At 40.5% G+C, this 18709-nt stretch overlaps 1 long non-coding RNA gene across 18 annotated transcripts in view; it reads right to left on the bottom strand.

The window, feature by feature from the left end:
• Window positions 1-18709, bottom strand: part of LOC138759328 (uncharacterized) — a 189310-nt gene that overhangs the window by 75475 nt on the left and 95126 nt on the right. For 9 of the 18 annotated variants that reach the window (XR_011354735.1, XR_011354733.1, XR_011354736.1 and 6 more), the window contains one exon: window positions 513-630. The exons of 7 other annotated variants lie outside the window; for them this stretch is intronic. This is a non-coding gene — a long non-coding RNA (uncharacterized lncRNA). Of the gene's footprint in view, window positions 1-512; window positions 631-7302; window positions 7654-14001; window positions 18233-18709 lie in introns of those variants that run through there. 2 more of the 18 variants (XR_011354747.1, XR_011354745.1) reach the window with 2 other exon arrangements.

Here is an 18709-nt window from a genome sequence, read left to right as displayed (position 1 = left end):
CTATCAGTGCACATTAAACTGAGGATGCAACACAATAAAGTCAAACTACTCACTGTCCTTCCTTTTTCAGTCACAATAGCTTGAGAATTCAACATTTTTTTCCTGAGCTAAAATTAACCTGTAAATCCATATGAAACTGTGGGAAAGTATATACTGATTTGCATACCAGCAGTGTTTTCAGTTTAAAATATTCCTCTCCAGAAAGTTTCATGACATTATTGACTATTATACAAAACACATTTCACTGTCGGAAATTCCTGATGGCTTCCAGTATTTATCACAATTAATTCAAGCTCATTCTTGTACATTTCAGATAATCAGTGTCACCTGTGATTAAGACAGAGGCATTCCACCACAAAACAATCCACAGATGCCTTCACAAAATAAACTTGCACTTGATGGATAGATTAAACTGTTGATAGGAAACTTGAGTGTACACCCTGGGAGGTCCGCCACACCAAAACAGAACACTATTGGCTGCTCTAAGTTGTTATAATCTTCGAACCACCTACTGGATTTCAACGTCTCGGACTTTTCCCTTCAATTGTAAATGGAAGTTCAATCATTCCGCAAAACGACTCATCTTGTTCTGCTTCTCTCATGATGGTGTTGACAGTAAAAGTAGAACTTCTGTTGGGAGAATATTGCTGTTTAATGTATCAATTTCATTAAATTCATCACATTATCTCCAAGAAAGCACTGCACGTTTGATTCTCAATCCATTTCTTAATCTTATCTCTGTAATTGAAATTTATAAGCCTGGAACAAAGTTCAAATGTCATATGAGCTTGTCGCAACCTGATATTTTTTTCAATTATCCACAACAAACCTTTGAATATCATTCCTATCTTTTCAATTTTAAGTCAGACAGAAGGATGAAATTTGATGCCAATATATGAGACAATAATTTCTGCCAAATAGAACAGGCTGGTGTTCCTGAAGATACATATTAACTTTGTTTAACACAATCCCCTAAACAGTCAAGATTGGTTTCATTATGTACACTCAATAGAAGCAAGCTTCTAACATATATAATTAAATACTTATGCTGAACCTGAAGCTTGTCACAAGAAATTTAGCCACTGGAGGTTATATTTTAACATATAAACACAATAATTGTCATTCCATGTGTCTGACCACAGACATAAATACTTTGAGATGCATGTTAAAAAATTCCTTAAATGATCCTTGTCCAAGTTGGAAATAATCTGTGAACTTTTAATTTAAAGAAATGAGATGAGATCATAATGCAGGCATTTAATTCTGTACATTTTACTGCAGTGAAAACAACGGTAATGTAGGTTGCCTGGGTAAAATCAAGCAGTTTACGTGGAAGAGCGAGAATGAAAAAAAAAAACAGGAGAGAAAATACAAGGGAGAAAAAAAATCAAGTCAAAGGGATTGATAGTGTGACGAAAGCAAGCAAACCAAAAAAAAAGTGATTTCAAATTTAAAGATGAAGTGAGGTAATAAAAATATAGCAGCCAACTCATCGTCAATGAAGAAAAGTAGAATTTGACCTGTATTGGATTTTAAGAACACAAGAACATGGAGAAATCAGTAGGTTATCTGGCCCATTGGGTCTGCTCTGCTTTTCAATAAGATCATGGCTGATCTGGCTGTGAACAGCTCCACTTACCCACCCATTCCCGATAACCCTTAATTCCCTTATCACTCAAAAATCTATCATCTATGTCTTAAATGAAGTCTCTCCTGCTTCATTGGACAGCGAATTTCATGGAGTCAATGGTTCCTCCTCATAGCCTCTTAAATTTACTCTTCTTCATCTTGAAGCTATGTTCCCTGGTTCTCATTTCACCTGCCACTGGAAATAAACTTCCTGCCACTGCTTATATATTCCTGTCATAATTTTCCATAGGTCAATAAGTTCTCCCCTCCCCATCCTCCAATTCATGGTGTCCCAGCTCCTTATAAGCTAATTCCCTCATTTCCAGAATCAACCAGGTGAACTTGCTCTGCACTTTCTCCAAAGCCAGTATATCCATTCTCAAGTAAGAAGATCAGTGCTTCACATAGTTCTCCAGAACACTGTATACTTGCCATAGAACTCCCCTGCTCTTAAATATAACTCTTCTAGCAACGATGGCCTATGTGTCTCATTTGCCTTTTTGATTACCTGCTGCACCTGCAAACAAAGTTTTTGAGATTCATGTGCAAGCACCCCCAAGGCCCTCTGCAGCAATTTTTCACCATTCAAATAATAGTCCCATCTAATATTTTTTTCTCTGAAGTGGATGACCTTGCATTTTCATCAATGCTGAACAATGAAAGTGAGTCCCATACAGAACAAACAAGAATCCCAGGCAAAATGATAAGAAAAAACACGCAAATAAAATAGTGCAACCTAAATAAATCTGGGTAAGCCAAGGAAAACAAATAGTCAGGTGAAGGTGAATTCATCTGCATCTTCTCAAATTTTCATTCTGGGTTCTCATTGTTGGGAAAAAAAACTATTCAAGTATTATTTTCTGGTTTCTCCATTTCTTGTGCTTTAATCACTGTTGAATTTATAACTTTCTGCAAACCACATTATTCTGACCTCATGGCGAAGGTCATGCTACCGATTGGGGGGTGGGGGGGGGAGTGAGATCCATTTTCCATCTCCTTCTAACCCCAGTCAAGCAGTCTACCATTACTTTCTATAATTTTCTACCATTACATTTTAGTTAACTTTCAGGATAGCTTCCATCTATTCTCTCCCCACACATTCTAATATCTTGTCTCTCAATCTCATATAACACATTTCTGCCTTTTTAACAAGATACATGGACTATGAACTGTGAGGGAAGGAAGGGTTAGATTGTTCATGGAGTAGCTTTATATCGGTCAGCGCAACATTGTGGGCCAAAGGCCTGTCCTGTGCTGTAATGTTCTATTCGCAAGGAAAATAGTCTGAGAAAACCAGTTATTTTAGATTGTCTCAGTGACTGAGTCAGTTTTAAATGGTCTCCATCTTTCTATCTGCCTAACAAATCTTTTGATTCTTAAAGCATTCCACAAAGATAATAAACTGTGTTTTCCCACCATAAGTATAAAAAGTTTCAGGACATCTTACGGTCAAAAAGGGAAATACATAAGTGCGTTTTTTTTTAAAACTTGTGATATCATCATTCTTTGTAAAGAAAATGTCTTTTAAGTGGAAAATACTTTTTTTTAAAAGTCAGAATTCTACATGGCATCACAAGGTCGCAAGACAACTGTGAAAAGTATGCTTTTAAGTTCATTTTTATTGGTCAAATGTTCTGATGTATCATTCTCTGGTCCCAGTGATTTTTGCCATGGACCTACAGTTCCTCTCAGTTCTAAACATCAACATTCTGCCCTCTCAACTGTCCCTTCTTTTGTGACAGTGAATAGATGAGTTTTCATCAATCGTGTATACATGCAAACTGGAACCTCAGATATTAGAAGACGAGCCAAGGCTGGACCTGAAAGTGGCAAAGCAGCCCAAATATCGTTTGGTCAATCATCAAAAATGAGAGGAAGGATGAGAAATGCTTCCCACAACTAGCAACCAGAACTGAATCTTAAATTGAAGAGGAGACGGTTTCGTCTGCTCTCACCACAATGTTTGTCCTGCTGGGTGTTCCTGTCTTTTTCTGTGTTGTTTCAGACATCTAGAATCTGTTGTATTTTGCTTTGAAACCTTATGTTAGATACTTATTTATTTTAATAAATAATCCAAGATATTGGATTGCAGATCTTTGGAATTCACCGTGCTCTGTCACTGATAACCAACTGAGCGCCAATAAATCATGCCCAATTCCAGGTCAAATCAGTGATGTACACTATGTTCCTTCTAAAGTGTTATGGGAAAATTTGGACCACATTATTTTTGGGACACTCCTGAAGCAATGTGGTCTGACCCAATCTGGGAGTGTAACAGGTTTATCTTAAACCAAAAATATACTTTATTCACAATAAATTATTCATAAATAAAACCATTCAAAGTCTTTTTACACCCATAATGTCAGTTATATCTATACATTCTCATCAATGTACATTGTTACATTTGTTCTCTAAATTCACCATTACCCGACTGTGCCATCTTGTCAGTTCTTCCCCCCTCTCTTGGTTGAGGGTCTTCACCTCAGATTCACCCCCTCAATGGCCGGTAACAGGAGGACTTTAGTCTGTGGTCCTTCCCCATAGCACCCTTATGATGTGCCTCAGTGTGTCCCTCAGCACATACTGCTGCATCCTGGAATGTGCCAGTCAGCAGCATTCCCAGACTGACATCCCTGTGTCCTGAAAGACCCATAGGTTTCGGGCAGACCAAAGTGCATCTTTCACCAAATTGATGGTCTTCAGCAATTCTGGATATCTGACTCCAGTGTGTCCCTCGGAACAGCCCGTAGATCAGAGAGCCCTCTGTCACACTGGCACCGAGGATGATATGTTGAATGCAGAAGCTAGTGGGATGGTAGGTGAGGGCAAGGAAATCCTGTTCTTGTTGTGCATGGGGATGGAGGGGCCCATGGTAGATGTGCTGGTAATGAAGGATATGAAGGTGAGGGCCTAGTTGACGGAAGTAGAGAGGAAGCCACACTTTTTTGAAGAAAGAGGACATCTCGGATGATCTTGAATGGAACTTCATCCTGCTAGAAGATACAAAGGAGATGAAAGAATTGCGAGAAAGGAATGGAATCCTTAAAGGGGACAGTGTGTGAAGAGGTGTAGTTGAGGTATGGTAGTTGAGGGAGATGATGGGCTTGTAGAAAATGTCTGTCAAGAGTTTGTCTCCTAAAATGGAAACAGAGAGATCAAGAAAGGGGAGAGTGTTGCTAGAGATGGACCAAGTGAATTTAAGGTTGGGGTGAATGTTGGCAACAAAGTGGATAAACTTGACAAGCTCATCATGGGTGCGTGAGGCAGGACCAAAGTAGTCATCAGTGAAACAGAAGAAGAGTTGATGGGCCTTGCCTGTGTAGTCTTGTAGCCAACAAAAAGAAAGGGATAGAGGGGCCCATGCAGGTACGCATGTACACCTCCTTTGACTGAGAGAAAGTGGAATGAGTCAAAGGAGAAGCTATTGAAGGTAAGGACATTCTTCCAGCTGGAGGAGGGTGGTGGTGGAAGGAGATTGTTAGGTCTGTTGTTGAGGAAGAAACAAAGGGCTTTGAGGCCTTCAATATAGGGGTGGACAAGTATAGAGATTAGATGTCCATGGTGAAGATGATGCAGTTGAGCCTAAGGAACTTGAAGATGTTGAAGTAATGGAGGGCACGTGAAGTATCATGGATGTAGGTGGGGAGGAACTAGAACAGGGGGACAAAAAATGTCAAGGTAAGATAATATCAGTTTGGTGGGACTGGAGCATGCAGAAATAATGGGTATACTGGGACAAATAGGTTTGTGGATCTTAGCTAGGAAATAGATCAGGGCAGTGCAGAGTTGGGAAATAATGAGGCTATTGGGCACGGAAGGGAGATGATAGGAAGTGATGAGTTTAGAGGTAATGCGTGAGATGGTGATTTGATGAGTTTTGGTGGGGTCTTGTTGAAGGGATAGGTAAGAGGAGGTGTCTGTGAATTGGGCTTCTGGCTTCAGTGCACTAAACCACAACAGTTCCACCCTTGACTGCAGGTTTGATAGTGAGGTAGGGATTGGAATGGATAGAGTGGAAGGCAGAGCATTCGAGGGGTTGCGATTAGAATAGATGGTGAAGTTGAGATTATTTATGTCTCAGTTGGAAATGTAAAGCCAGAGCAGGCAGAAGGCTGGAATGAAATGCACAGGAAGAGGAAGAAGGTTTAAAGCAGGAGGTGGTGTTATAATGGGGGGTCTAGGTTATCGAAGCAGGCACGGAGATGGAGATGATGTGTGGGTTTCCTGGCCTATTTGGTAGAGAATTAGAGAATGGAAAAATGGCACACATTAAAAAAAAAGGACTACAATTATATGGGTCATAAAATGTGCAGATTATGATGGCAGTCAGTAATGTTTTGGCTTCCACACAACCACTCAATATATGTTCAGTGATAGGTGAAATGTCAATACATTCCAAAAGAAGCAATTTTTACTTAGAGTTCTTACCATGGGAATAAATATGCATGTGTTTTCCTACAATCATAAAACAGAATATTTTTACATTCATAAGAAGCCTTGAAAAGCTCGCAGGGTGCATTCTAATGACAGGGCTCTTAGTTTGCCTTGAAAGTTTACACAGAATGTTTGATTATTGCACACAATGAGACAATCTTCAGCCATGCACATTGTGTAATGAAATTTCATTCCCATTTTTAAACATATAAAACAGGAAAATCCTGTTGCTGGGAAAAAAAACAAAACATTTCATTTTAGTTTTTTTCTGAGTGAACACATATTAAGGATTCTCTGGTATTCATATTTTTTTATTTATTTAGATGAGCAGATTAAGGTACAGGCCCTTTGCAAACCAGAAGTGATGAGGCCAATGTGGTGCTTGAATTTAAAATTAAAAATAAATAAAAATGAATCTTAGGAAAAGCAGATGTGGTTTCAGGATGAAAGAAGTCTGGATAAGAGCATTTATAAAGTCATATTCAGATGATCTAATTTTTGACCTGGTACATTACAAGAATAGGAATCCTGTGACAAAATCTATAACTAAACTTATGGAACATTTATAAATGGTGCAGACTTAAGTGCCTAACATTGGAATAACAATAATAAATATTGTTATAATGTTCACCAAAATTTATACAGTCCCAATTTAGTTATAACCATATAACTATATAACCATTTACGGAGCGGAAACAGGCCATGTTGGCCTTTCGAGTCCACACCGGTTCACTGATTTTGTGCATGATAAGTGTAATTGGGAAGGGCTTGCATATTGTAGTTTGAAATCAGCTTTTGAATTTGTAATAAACATTTGTATAAACTGAACTGCTCTCGGTGTGTGATATGTCGAATGATGAAGAGCGGAAGGAAGATCTTATTGAACTGCGCACAAATCGTGTTCTTGAAATGCAGTTTGAAAGTAAAACTTTGGAACAATATTGGTGTTCAGCAATGGACATGTTTCCATGTTTTCAGTGCTCCAGCCATTACTACATTTGAGACCCACTTCCCATCAAGCCTTTGGCGAAAGGCTTGATGTTCTTGCCAGCCTTTCCTTGATTCACTTTCGCAATGAAGGCTGAACCAGTTAAATATCTTTCTTGTAGAAATACATGAAGAACAACAAAAAAAACCCATGCAATATGTTACTAAATTTGCCCAAGGTATCGGCCACACAAGTAAATAATTATATTCAGTTGTCAATATTCGGTAACAGGATATGATCCATGATTTCATTGCTGGAGAAAGTTGTGACAAATTATAAGCAGGACTTGATCAAATAAACTTTATTCAGACTTACTCCAGAATAGCAAAGGAAACAAATTCTTCAGCCCACATGTAAAAGATGGTGTGCAGGATCATGCATTTTGACGATCGTTGTATCACGTGTCACCTCTATTTAATTGTTGCTCCCCTGAGCATATTTCACGATTCATACAAGGTCCACAAATGGCCTCTAAATTCAACATCAAAATATCAACTCTGTAGTAACCACAACAGCTTGAAAAGATTGTGCTTGTCTATTCTCCTGAATGGATATCACGTTATCCATTTGAAGCAGCTTTGCTAGTTGAGGGACGGATAACTCTGGGGAATGTATAATAATAAATAGCATTTATCCAAAATCTTTCAACATGAGAGGTTTTAAACAATTAAATACTTTATGAAATTAAGCAATTATTCATGAGATAATCTGGGCAATATTTAAATAAACATCATTTCATATTTTTACAAAAGCAGTATGTGAGGGCAAGTGTGAGAACACAGTGGCTTTTAACAATACTAGCCTAGAGACTTTTTAATAATACCAAGATAATAATGACATTATTCTGCAATATGATCAGGTTATTTCATAGCTTGCAGCTTAACTTAAGTCATAAAGCTCAATTTAAGTGGTAACCTATTTGCAAGCTCTAAGTTCTTAGTCTTGGTGTTTATCTTGGAAATTGAGAGATTGCTTCAGGCCCTATTAAAAAAAAAGCTTTTGTGTGAACTATGTGTTCATTTTGAAATGAACACAGTGCAGTCATTGGGAGTACAGCATAAATATAACACTATTTACTTGGTTTTCAGCTTCTTGACAGACATTTATAGTTTGCCTTAAGCAATATGGAAAGAGTAGGAAATATTGCTCTAAATCATGGCAATTTAGAGTTTTCCCCTCTGAATCAATCTAAATCTCATCATTCATTGGAAAGATAGTACCTCCTGGATTTCAGATGTGTTAGATTATCACTGTGATTCCTTTATAGCAGACTTCAACAGGGGTTTTATCTGAAGGCTGCACCTGGCAATTGGAGTCAGGTGACTCAAGCAGTTGGATTTGAAAAGTTCAGATCAGCAGAAAGCTGATTGGACAATAGAGATCAAGTGATCCTGGGAACTTGTGATACAGGGTGGTATAAATTCACTTCAACTCAGCAGTCTAGGGAGATGGTACTATTGACTGGAGTTCTACAGAGTATGTGCAGCTGTGAATAGGAAATTTATGACTAATTAGTTTTCTTTCTACACTTTGATTATCTATGAATGTTCCTCTGACAATAGTAAAATCTTTCTGTTTTCTGCCACCTCTTCCCAGAAGACGGAGCGAAAATGGGAAATCACACTGTCAGTATCAGGTAAAATGGTCAATTGGTCTAGAAGAACTCAGTATTGCAATTGTTATTCTTATCCAGAGTACATGCATTATATCTGTAATTGACTGCACTGCTGCTTTTTAGGTAATTCTCTGCTAACCTGACTGCTGTAACGTTAGTAGAACCTGAAAGTGTGCAGACACTGTGGTTGGAGTAAACACACAATGCTGGAGAAACTCAGCAGGTCAAACAATGTACTTTACACTGCAAAGATAAAGATTCATGACCAATGTTAAGGGCTTGAGCCCTTCATCAAGGTACGAACGAAATGTGGGCAAGTATCTGAACACTATTGGCACTACACCCCCCCTCCCCCAATGATTTTGTTTGGGCACTTGCCCACATTTTGTCCATACCTCAATGAAGGGCTTAAGCCCTTGTGCATCTTTATCTTATAAAGTAAACTGTTTGACCTGCTGAGTTTCACCAGCATTGGGGTTTTGCCACAACATTAGAATCAACTTTAAAGAATGGAGTTCTGAGTATTAAATGGCCATACAATTCCCTTCAAGCACTCAGTGAGAACTCCATTGTCATGGCTATTCAAATAGCAGGCACAGGTCAATATTTGCATGGTTTGCCCATACACTCACTGTAGAAGTTCAAACAAGAACAGACACGTTTAGCAACAGTGGTAACTTAAGTACAAACTACTAGACTGTGCGGCTGTCTTAAAACAAATGTTCATGCGCTCATTTCTCAAATGAATTTGCTTTGTTTATTCAGCTGAAGTGGACAGAACATGACCTGCTCCAAGTGACCTTTGATCAGAAAACAGAACCAATTGCATTAAAAAGTGCCAAATGAAATTCTATATTTATTTACTGGGAATGGTAAATTCTGAAGTTGCTTTTTACATAAATGTTTTCCATTTGCTGCTTTGGGAAGAATTAATTTTCAACAAAATCTTCAATAACTTTGGTTTCAAAATGTTGTATCAATAATTGGAACAATCACTTAGAGATCACTATGTGTAGCTCTATCATAATTTTTCAAGAACATTTGAAATTTCCTGAAGAATCTAACTCAGACTGGTATCTAGCATTCCTTTGTACCTTGACTGACTGACTAACTGGCCTTCAGTTGTGAATCCAGACCAATATGAGCAAGGAGGACATGACCTAATTCTTTGCTACCAGTTCAGTTCTTCAACTGGCTAATTTCTGCCAATTCATACAGTCGACTAAGAGTCGCTTCAAGCAATCAGACTCGAGAAACTTGTATCATTTTCTTACTTTCTTGATGGGCTAGTGAACAGAGGTGATATTGGTGGACATATAATCTAGCATTTGATGTTAATGATTTGGAGAAACAAGTTCAAGTCCTTTCCATAGAACCATACAACTATAGAACATTATATCACAGAAAACAGGTTCTCCTAGTCTCTGTCAAATTATTATTCTAACTTATCCCACCAATGTGCACCCAGTCGAGAGCCCTGCATACTTCTCCCATCCGTGTAGCTGTTGAAATCCTTTCTTAAATATGAAAATTGACCCCACATTCACCATTTCAGCTGGCAGCTTGTTCCACACTCCCACCACCCTCCGTGTGAAGAAGTTCCTCTAAACTTTCCCCTTCCATCCATAACCCATGTTCTCTGGTTTGTATCACATCTAACCTCAGTGGAAAAAAGCCTACTTGCATTTATTCTACACATACACCTCATAATTTTGTAAACCTCTATTAAATCTTCCCTCATTCTTCTATGCTCCAGGGAATAAAGTCATAACATGTTTATTCCTGTAACTCGGTTCCTGAAGTCCCAGCAAGATCATAGTAAATGTTCTTTGCATCCTTTCAATCTTATTGATATCTTTTCAAGGAAATTAAAGGTAATGGAACCCTTAGGAAGCAGTGATCATAACATGATAGAGTTCAGTTTCAAATTTGTAAAGGAAAAGGTGTTATCAGGTGTGTCAATATTTCAGTGGAACAAAGGAAATTACAGAGCTATGAGAGAGGAACTGCCCTGAGTTGACTGGAATGGAGGGACGGCAGAGCAGAATTGGATGATGTTTCTACAAGAAATAAAATGCAGGATAGATATATTCCAAGAAAAAGGAAAATTATGAATGGAAAAATGGCACCAATGAGGGCAATAAGAGAGGTTAGGGCTAACGTGAAGGCAAAAGGGAGGACATCCATATCCAAAAATAAGCCCTCAAGTAAGTCCCTGATTGAGTTTGTTGTTGAGAAGACTGATGAGGAAATGATAGCCTGCTGTTCCTGAAAAACTTGGGTGGTGTGAATCTTGTGGCACTTGTTTCTCTTTCCTGATGGTAGCAGCGAGAACTGAGCATGTGCTGGATGGTGTGTATCATTGATACCTGCTGCTGCTCTCCAATGGTAGTGTTCCCTGTAGATGTTCTTGAAAATGGGGATGGGTTTACCTGTGATGTCCTGGGCTGTATCCACTACCTTTTGCAGGGCTTTATGCTGAGGGGTATTGGTGGTCCCCATACTAGACCGTGATGTAGCCGGTCAGCACACTTCCCACCACACATCTGTAGAAATCTGCCAGGAAGTCCAATGTCATACCAAACCTCCACAAACTCGTGTGGAAGTAGAGGCGCTGACATGCTTTCTTCACGAGGCCATTTGTGTGTTGGGTCCAGGAAAGATGCTCAGAATTAGTGACTCCTAAGAACTTATATGTTCTCACCCTCTCTCTGCCACTGGTATCCCCCAATGATCACTGGATCATACACCACTGGTTTTCCCTTCCTGAAGTCAATAATCAGCGTGGTGTTTGGTGACGTTGAGAATGAGGTTGTTGTGGTTGCACCATTCAGCAAAGTTTTCAATCTCTTATTAGCAGCTTTTCTAATTCAGGTGGTGACCTCAACTTTCTCTTCAGCTGACTGTGGCCTATTTTAATGACTTGCAGACTTTCTGTTCAATTTTTATGGCAATGAAATTGTGTGAACAGATCCCCAAATCTTTGGCAATTGTACTTATTGTTTCATTCTTTTAGCTCCAACAATGCTGGTTCTTGCAACACCTTAATTATAGCCCCTGAGAATGTATCTGGTGGACCTTTTATCCTATATATTGGTAGCTTTGTCTGCAAATAAAACACATTGAGTGTTAACTGTAAAGTGCAATTGGTTTTCCTCATCTATATTCAGTCAGACCTCGACATCAGTCAGGTCTACCTTATGAATGATTCTGGCCCTTACCAATTCAATATATAAATCTGAAAGCATTGGAAGAGGTCATCATTTATTATTCACTGTTCTATTAAGGACCTAATATGATCTCCAAAGTGCCTACAATTTCATCTGTTTTAAGTATGGCCGTGATCAATGTTACCCGATGACTCTCAGTATCGTCAGTATTACCCTGTAAAACTCTTTCACTGGAGCTTTCAATGTGTGGGGTAACAATGGTTAACAAAAGACCAGCTTGTCATCTGATTGAGTGCATACGAGTTGCCCTCAAATGCCCTAAAATTAATATTTAAACATGTATTCATATTGTTCCATCTGTTTCATTACATAATGCATTGGCATATTCAGAGTCAATGCATTTATCCAATCCATCCTCAATACTTTCAGCCAACCTACCCCTAAGAGAGTTGGTCAGTTCACATAATCAGTCACTATAATTGGTAACCCTGCCTTTTCGCCAGCAATGATCGACAGCGCTTTCCATGGTCCTAATATTCTCAGGTTTTTTCTCGAACTTGTTCTCCACTTTAATGTGCTGCTTGCTAAAAACACTTTGTAAAATTTCTTATCTTACCTTCTGATTTTATTATTTCCCCTCTTTGAGAATTCAGCAGCTGCCTTGTTTATTTTTAATTCCACCACTAATGATCTATGTGCAATTTCATTCATTGCTCTCCGTCCTCAAGGCTCACCTTCAACAACTTACCCCAATTTTTTTTTTAAATTTGGTTATATTAATGACCATATTTGGCTCACTGTACCCTGCTAAGCCCTGCATCTCAAAGCTATGCCCCTTTGTTTTCTACAATTAAAGTATCTTACTTGTTTGAAATTGCATACTATGAATGATTCAGATTGCAATGGTAGCAGAGCTTTCTGCCAGACCTGCATTCTGTGTCACTCACCTTCAAATGACCTGCCCTCAAAATTGGAGCTATTGCCATTGCTCCTACTATTGGCCCCTAATAGCAATCACACTAACATTCCGCATCAACCGAAGTTCCTGTAAAGTTTAAGGATGATTTCCTTGGATGCCAGCTGCAAGGAAACAATTCAAAAACACACCAAATTGCAATGCTGCAATAGATTTTTTTGGAATGATTATGAACCACTGATCATCTCTCTTGGGTTCTTGATACAGGTTTTCAGCCTCACAACTATTCATAACTTCCAGTACTGGGACTTGTTTCTTTTGTTTCTGTTCACCAAATTGTCCTTCAAGTATGTTTGTTGAAATTGCCTAAATATTTGGTCATGTTTCTACAAACAGGATTGCCTTGCTGCATTGACACATGGCTCATTCTGGCCATTTTCATCCTCTGCACAATTTTGATTCTGCTCTTCCCCTTGAAAGATGTCTTCATTTGTTCAATATTCAAACTCCAATGCCTTGACTAACTGCTGAGATTTCTAACATAGTGTGGTTGGTGCTGAATAGTTCTTTCTTTGGCTTGGCTTCGCGGACGAAGATTTATGGAGGGGGTAAAAAGTCCACGTCAGCTGCAGGCTCATTTGTGGCTGACCAGTCCGATGCGGGACAGGCAGACACGATTGCAGCGGTTGCAAGGGAAAATTGGTTGGTTGGGGTTGGGTGTTGGGTTTTTCCTCCTTTGCCTTTTGTCAGTGAGGTGGGCTCTGCGGTCTTCTTCAAAGGAGGCTGCTGCCCGCCAAACTGTGAGGCGCCAAGATGCACGGTTTGAGGCGTTATCAGCCCACTGGCGGTGGTCAATGTGGCAGGCACCAAGAGATTTCTTTAGGCAGTCCTTGTACCTTTTCTTTGGTGCACCTCTGTCACGGTGGCCAGTGGAGAGCTCGCCATATAATACGATCTTGGGAAGGCGATGGTCCTCCATTCTGGAGACGTGACCCATCCAGCGCAGCTGGATCTTCAGCAGCGTGGACTCGATGCTGTCGACCTCTGCCATCTCGAGTACCTCGACGTTAGGGGTGTGAGCGCTCCAATGGATGTTGAGGATGGAGCGGAGACAACGCTGGTGGAAGCGTTCTAGGAGCCATAGGTGGTGCCGGTAGAGGACCCATGATTCGGAGCCGAACAGGAGTGTGGGTATGACAACGGCTCTGTATACGCTTATCTTTGTGAGGTTTTTCAGTTGGTTGTTTTTCCAGACTCTTTTGTGTAGTCTTCCAAAGGCGCTATTTGCCTTGGCGAGTCTGTTGTCTATCTCTATCTGAATAGTTACTTCACATTATCTCCCACTTTGACAGCTATTAGACTTCAGATATCAGATTTCATCATTTATTGTCAGAGTATATACATGACATCACATACAACCCGGAGATTCTTTTTTCCTGTGGGTGCAGCAGAATTACCACTAATTGGAACTGCAAAAGTAATCTGTACACAGCGTAAACATGTGAAGAAATAAAGAACAGTAAGCAGATAATGAATCTAAACAAACTGAACAAGAGAACAAAAGAAAATCAATAAAGGTCACGAGTAAGAGTCCTTAAATGATCGAGTTTGTAGTTGAGGAGTCTGATGGTGGAGGGGTAGCAGCTATTCCTGAACCTGGTGGTGCGAGTCTTGTGGCACTGATAACTTTTTCCTGATGGCAGCAGTGAGAACAGAGCTTGTGCTGGGTGGTGTGAAGCTTGTGCTGGGTGGTGTGAAGCTTGTGCTGGGTGGTGTGGGTCTTTGATGATTGCTGCTACCCTCTGATGGCAGCATTCCCTGTAGATGTACTCAATAGTGAGGAGGGTTTTGCCTGTAATGTTCTGGGCTGTGTCCACTACCTTTTGAAGGGCTTAATACTCAGGAATATTGGTGTTCCCTTACTAGACTGTGTTGCAGCTGGTCAGCACACTTTCCACCACGCCTCTGTAGAAATTAGCCATGGTTTCTGGTGATATACCAAACTCCTGAGGAAGTAGAGGCACTGACGTGCTTTCTTCACAATGCCATTGGTGTGTTGGGTCCAAGAAAGGTCCTCTGAGATAGTGACTCCCAAGAACCTAAATTTGCTTGCCCTCTCCTTCTCTGATCCTCTAGTAATGACTGGATTGTATACCTCTGGCTCTCCTTTCCTGAAGTCAGCAATCAGCTCCTTAGTTTTGGTGACATTGAGTGCAGGGTTGCTGTTGGGGCATCATTCAGCCAAGCTTTCAATCTCCATCCTATATGCAGACTCATCCTCTTCCTATCATGATATTGTCAGCAAATTTGTAGATGGTGTTATTGTCATACCAGGCTACACAGTCGTAGGTGTAAAGTGAGTAGAACAGGGGGCTAAGAACACAGCCCTGTGATGCTCTGGTACTGATGGAGATTGTGGAGGAGAAGTTCTTATCAATCAACTCTTTGTGGTTTGGAGGTGAGGAAATCCATGATCTAATTACACAATGGAGTGTTAACTCCTAGGTCTTGCAGTTTGCTGATCAGTTTTGAGGGGATGATGGTGTTAAATGCTGAACTGTAGTTGATAAAGAGCATCCTAACGTATGCATCTTTGCTGACCAAATGTTCCAGGGCCAGTGAGATGGCATCTGCCATAAACCTATTTTATGATGTGAACTGGAATGGATCCATGTCACCACTCAGACAGGAGCTGATCTGCTTCATCACCAGCCCTTCAAAACACTTCATCATTGTTGATGTAAGTGCTACTAGTTGATAGTCATTAAGGCAGTTAACTACATTCTTCTTGGGCAACAGTATAATTGATGCCTGTTTGATACAGATGGGTATCATGCCCTGCTGGAGTGAGATAATGAAGATATCCGTGAATGTCTTGGTAAGTTGGTCAGCACAGATCTTTGATGCTCATCCAGGCTGGGTGTTTTCTGCGGATTCACTCTCCTGAAGTCAACACACACGTCATCCTCAGATATGACCAGGATGGGACCATCTGGGGACATAGGGATGCCGATGGGTGATTCTTCACTGTTACTGTCGTCAAATTGGGAGTAGAAGTCATTGAGTTCCTCTGGGAGAGAAGCTTTTCCATCTGCCACTTTACTGGATTTGATTTTGTAACAGGTTATGGCATTTATGCCCTGCCATAGCTGTTTCCATTTTCCTCCGTATCTCCACTTGGCCCGGGAGATAGCTTTCCATGGGTCATACCTGCTCCTGCTGAACTGATCTGGATCTCTGGACTTAAATGCCTGCGACCTGGCTCTAGGTATGGTCTGGTCTGGGAACACTGATACCCCTGAATGTAAAGCCCTTCAACAGATGGTGGACAAATCCCAGGACATTACAGGCAAAGCCCCCCCCCCACCATCGAGAACATTAGCAGGGAACGCTGCCATCAGAGAGCAGCAGCAATCATCAAGGATTCACCCCACCCAGCACAGGCTCCGTTCTCGCTGCTGTCAGAAAAGTGGTGCAGGTGCCACAAGACTCACACCATCAGGTTCAGAAACATCTACTACCCCTCCACCATCAGACTCAATCAGGGACTCATTTATCGACTCTTACTTGTGCATTTTATTGATTTTCTTTGCTCTCCCTGTATTGCACAGTCAGTTTGTTTACATTCATTATCTGTTTACATGTTCATGCTGGGTGCAGTTTATTTTTTTGACAGCCAGCATATATGCCCAATAATAGCACCACAAGTTTAGGAAGAGGGTGAAGATGTTTAGAGGGCCCTTCAGGAAGAATGGAATCTGGGACACAGTCCTCAAGGCCTGGTGGAAGCAGGTACTCTTACAATGTGGAAAAATAGCTGGATGAGCACGGGCATTGACGAGACGAAGAAAAAGTACAGATAAAGTAAATGGGATTAAAATAAATGGGCAATGGATGATTAGCATGGACACCGTGGGTCAAATGGCCTGTTTCTGTGCTGCATGACTCCCTGATTCCACAAATCAAACTTAATGTAGTTAACCGTTAGGGTCTTAGGCTTGTTCCACTGACTCAGTCATGTGGTCATGATATTCTCACTCACTTTGTTGCCTTTGACGGCTGCTATTCTTTGTTATTTTATTTTTGTTGTGAGTATGACCTGCTTGAAGGTCATTGAGTTCTTAAATCCTTACAAAGTTAGCTGCAGAACGAACAGACCAACACAAGTGAGATGCAATGTGATATTCTAAGGTGCTATTCAAACTGTCTTATGCTTTATAATGTGCATATCACAAAATATATCACAAATAATACCAGACATGGATACTTATAGGATAGAATGGGGTGGGGGGGAATTGATCATCTCAGTTTACTACATATATTGCAAAGACCTTTGCCAATGCAGTCAACTTAAATGGATCTCTAAAACAAAGGGAGCAAAATCAGAATCAGGTTCATTGACAGGAACACATATCATGGTTTTGCAGCAGCAGGATTGTACATTACACGTGCCAAAATTGCTATGAATTGCATTTCCATAAATTCACTACTTGAAAATAAATAATTCATGCCCGCCCAAAAAATTGAGCTAGTGTCTGTGGTTCATGGTCCATTTAGAGATCTTATGGTGGAGGGGAAGAAACTGTTTTGGTAACGTTGGGTGTTCGTCTTCAGGCTCCTGTATTTCCTTCCTGATGGGATCATGAGAGAGAAGGCTGCATGGCCTGGGTGATGAGGGACCTTAATGATAGACGCTGCTTTCTTGAAACACCATCTATTAATGGAGTGAAGACTACTCCCCATGATGGCGCTGTGCATTGGCACCTACCTATCAGACAGTCATTCAACCAGTCAGAATGCTCTATACCTGTAGAAATTTGGAAGTCTTTGGTGACATACCAAATCTTTACAAACTCCTAACAAAATATAGCTGCTGGTGAGCCTTCTTCAAAATTACATCAACATGATGGCTCGCAAACAGATGTTCAGAGGTGTTCAAACCCAAGAATTTGAAGTTCTTTGCCCTCTCTACTGCTGACTCCTCAATGAGGACTGGTTCATTTTCTCCTGATTTCCCCTTCCTGAAGTCCACAATCCTTAATTTTACCAGCTCTGAGTGCAAGGTTGTTGTTGTGACACCACTCAACTAGTTGATCTATCTCACTCCTGAACCCTTCCCCACTGCCATTTGTTCTGCTAAAAACCATAATGCAATCAGCAAATTTGTAATAGCATTTGAATTGTGCCCAACCTCAGTCATGGGTCTAGAGAGAGTAGAGCAGTGGGCTAAGCCCACATTCATGAGGTATGCTTGGGTCGATTGTCAGTGAGTAGGAGTCCTTGTTACCGATCTGACTGACTGTGTTCTTCTTATGAAAGTCAAGGATCCAATTGCAGAGGGAGGCATAGAAGCCCAGATTTTGAAGCTTGCTGGCCAGTTCTGAGGTGATGACAATGTTGAAAGCTGAGCTGTAATCGATGGAAAGCAGCCTGATGTATATCTTGCTGTTGTCCAGGTACTTCAGGGCTGAGTGGAGAGCCTGCAAGATTGCATCTGGTGAGGAACGATTGTGGTGGTAGGCAAATTAAAGTGGGTACAGGTACAAGTTAATTCTGGCCATGACCAACCTTTCAAATCATTTGATTACAATAGATGTAAGTGCTAATGGGCTCTAATCAATGGGGCAACTCCTTCTGCCCTTACATATCGATCATTGCCCCCCCCTCCCACCCCCCGATCAGTTTTGTGTCTGAATGTCAGAACGAAATCTGTACTCTGGCCATCTCAGAGCAACAACTTGTACATCTACATTTAGATGTAACATAATACATGAAATTCTATAACTTTACCTACCATAAAGAAAACAAAGAATCACCACTTTGTCCAGCACCCCTCACAGAAATGAAGCCCCAGCAAGGATTTAACCCACAACCTTTGGTTTTCAAGATCAGTGCTCTAACCACTGAGCTATTGGAACCTCACAAGCAGTGAGAACTTTCCTTTTGCTATTTCTTCA

Source organism: Narcine bancroftii, chromosome 3 (genome assembly GCF_036971445.1).
Source record: "Narcine bancroftii isolate sNarBan1 chromosome 3, sNarBan1.hap1, whole genome shotgun sequence".
NCBI classification, from domain to species: Eukaryota; Metazoa; Chordata; class Chondrichthyes; order Torpediniformes; family Narcinidae; genus Narcine; species Narcine bancroftii.
Note: the sequence above shows the minus strand (reverse complement) of the source record. Positions and strands in the feature narration are given on the sequence as shown.